The sequence below is a fragment of the Mandrillus leucophaeus genome, unplaced genomic scaffold (genome assembly GCF_000951045.1).
Source record: "Mandrillus leucophaeus isolate KB7577 unplaced genomic scaffold, Mleu.le_1.0 Scaffold133, whole genome shotgun sequence".
NCBI classification, from domain to species: domain Eukaryota; kingdom Metazoa; phylum Chordata; class Mammalia; order Primates; family Cercopithecidae; genus Mandrillus; species Mandrillus leucophaeus.
Genome location: NW_012101288.1, coordinates 2,508,304 through 2,511,974, shown reverse-complemented (window position 1 = coordinate 2,511,974; position 3,671 = coordinate 2,508,304).

The window sequence follows — 3,671 nt, the reverse complement described above, 5'->3', positions numbered from 1 at the left end:
TAAAAAATAAAATTTTAAAAATTAATTCTTCCAATTCATGAACACAGGGTATCTTTTCATTTATTTGTGTCATCTTTCACTTCCTGAGTTAAATTCACCCTATTTTTTTACACTATTGTAAATGAATTGTTTTTTTAAATTTTCTTTTTCAGATAGGGCATTGTTAGTTTATAGAAACACTAGCGGTTTTTATATGTTGATTTTGTATCCTGCAACTTTGTTGAATTTAATTGTCAGTTCTTACAGTGTTTTGATGAAGTCTTTAGGAATTTCTATACATAAGATTATGAAATACATGATGAAACAGAGAGTTTCACTTCTTTCTTTTTCTATTTGGATCTCTTTTCTTTCGCTTGCCTAATTGCTGTGGCTGGGAAGCACAGTACTGTGTTGAACAGAAGTGATGAGAATGGGCATCATTGCCTTGTCCATGATCTTAGCGGAAACGCCTTCCGACATGGAAGACATTATTCTAAGTGAAATAAGCCAGGCACAGAAAGGTGAATAATTAAATAATGTGTGACCTCACTTACATATAGAAGTTTAAAAAGTCAAACTCATAGAAGTAGACAATGAAGTAGTGGTTACTAGAGGCTGGTCAGGAGGCAAGAGTGGATAGGGAAAGAAGAGACATTGGTTAAAAGGTACAGAGTTTCAATTAGATAGAATAAGTTTTCATGGTCTATTGCACAGCATGATGACTATAGTTAATGCATACTTCAAAACAGCTAACAGAGGATTTTGAATGTTCTCACCAGAAAGAAATGATAAATATTTGAAGTGTTGGATATGCAAATTAGCCCTATTTGATCATTCCACAAAGTATACATTTGTTGAAACACTGCATTGTACCCAAAAAAATATACACAATCATTATTTGCCAGTTAAAAATAAAGTAAAAACTATGATCTTTCTTCCACAAAGGTAGAAATCCCCCATAGCTCACATGGGGCTACTCTTTATAGTTCAAAGCCACAATCATTCACTATAAATACCTGCACTAAGCAAATTTCATATCCCGTCAAAATTGTGTCCTACATTTACTATAGTATTCCTTTATTTATTAGGAATTTGTGATGTTTAGAATTGTGGTACCTTTACAAGACTACAAGTTTTGATGTTTCTGCCCCAATTTCCCATAGCCCTGTTATTTTTGGAACTCAACATTCCATTACGCAGGCATTATTTTTAGAAATGCATATATCACATTACAAGACAAACAACTGTACTCACTGTAATTATTGGTTCAGCACATCCTTCTGCCGGTCTGACTCCTCTTCCAGAGTCCTAACGGGTCACATTTCCCCAACCCCAGCAACAGAGCCATATGGGAGATACTATACTAATAAGTCTGGTGCAATCCCTTTGTCATGACTGGATTGGAGTAGGGAACGCCTCACTGTAATGCCTCCTGAGTGGGCATAGTGACACTGTTGGCAGATTCTGTTCTTATCTCCAGGCATAGAATGTCTCAGGGGTTCCATTAGGACCTAGCAGGTGGGCCAAGATAAAGCTGGGTTTTAAACTAGCTCTCTACAATCATCCTTTGCCCAGGTTTCCATCATTTCCTTATCCTAAGCCTTACTCTTAATTAGCAAGATAACGACCAAGAACTATAACAGGTGAGATTTATACGTGTCTCCTGATTTAGGCAAACTGGGCCATGTGCCAGCCCAGATGCTGGGTTAGCAGTAATGAAATAATGCTGCTGTCTTTAAAACTGATTGAAGAACAAAGTTTCAGTTTACTTGTAAGGTTTAACGTGGATAAAGGAGGCTTTAAAAATATTCATGTAAATTGCAGTTTTTACCTGATTTCTACTACAGTTCCTCTCCTTAATCGCCAATTCTCTCCAAGCCTGATCTAGACTCTGTCACTATGCATATGGCTCATCTTTTTTCTGCGCTGCCTTTGACTGATTTGTTTTCCTATCTTCTCTTGGAAAAGAGGGTTAGTACCACATTCAGCCAAGAAAAACATTAAATGTCCTGGCCTCTCCTGGCTAAAAATTTCCCCGTGGAACAGGTAGCAAGGTTTGAGTCTACAAAGCCTAGAAGCCCCAGGAGAGATTCTACTGCCAATCTCTACAGTGTGGAGTTTGAATTGGATAGAACTCTATTTAAAAAGGTCTGATATTTCCAAGACAGACATTAAGGCTCCATTTCAACTGAAACATAAAGTCTTGCAGAGAAATGGTATTTCTCCCACTCTGTCCAAAATTCTAAAATAACAGTTGAGTAGTTTTGCAGCATCACTACTACTCGGGGCTTCACCTTGGAAGAATGTGAATCTGAGATTGGCTACCAATATAACAGAGAGTCAACTCCACCTGAAAGCCAGCTTTTACTAGACTAGCTGCCCAGGAGGATAGGATATATTTTCCACATGAAGATGGCATCAACAGGACCTCTGAAAGAGACACACATTTCTATTAGTGTCATTTGGTTCATGAGAAACTCCTTGATTTCAAACAAATCTTGACTTCAAAACTCCACATTCACTTTTCAATTCCAAAGTTAATACCTATTAAAATCTTCTAACACTGGCTACTAGAAGACCATTCTGTTTGTGGTTGGACACCTGTGCTTTATAGATGCTCTAGCTCATCAGCCAAAATCATTTAGAATCAATACTTTGAAATTATGACGCCATTTGGCATCTTCTTTGGCAATCACAAAACTAAAAAAGACTGGTTATTTAGAGGAAATTCTGACTGTGAAGCATCTTTTACTTTTTGGCGAATTCACATTGTCCAAAGAAAATATTTGTATGACTTGTGAGAAGAGTATTAACAGTTATTTTACTACTAGTGCACTGTTAGTAGCATGATGTATATGCAGAGCCAGTAAATCATGGAGAAATATAAATATGTGTATTCTTCAGAAAATTTGATCCAGAGTCTAAACCTTGGGAGCAGTGATTAAGCAGCCAACTCTTCAGTCTATATAAACAAGGGATCAACTGCTATCATATATTTCATTCATTTAGCTAATATTTATGTCCCAGAAACTATTCTAGATGCTTGATATATAAATATTATATATATATATATATGAATAAAACAAATTTTTCTGCTGTCATGGAGGTACATTCTAGTGAAGGGAGGTGGATAACAAACATAATCTGTAAGTTATATTAAATATAGGTTATATACAAGTTATACTAGTAAATGTTAAGTGTGAGATTTCTCAGCTATTATTACCACAGTAATTCTCCATAACACCACCCCAAAATAATATATATATATATTTTGCTTGTGTGTGATAGATGGCTAAAAATCAGTTGATTTCTATAGCTGGCCTCAACTGGGCTTGCCTCCAAAATGCAGATTGGGTCCAGGTCTAGTCCACATGTCCCTGGCTATCCCTGGGCCATTGGCTGCCTGAGGCATGTTCTCAGGGTGAAAGGCAGAAACACAAGAAAGTAAGCCTAACTGTGCAAGCATATTTTAGCCCTCTGCTTATGTTGTGTGCATTAACACTCTACAGGCCAAGGTAAGTCAAAGTCAAGAGTTGGGAGGCATTTATGCAGCATGGAAGAGGCTGCCAGTATTTATACAACGGCCTACAGTTCAATATATTACCTGGATCCCGGTACCTCTCTAATTTCACCTACAATTCTCTGTCTGCCCCTTTTTTGCCATACTAATCTTTGCTGTTCCTGGAACAGCC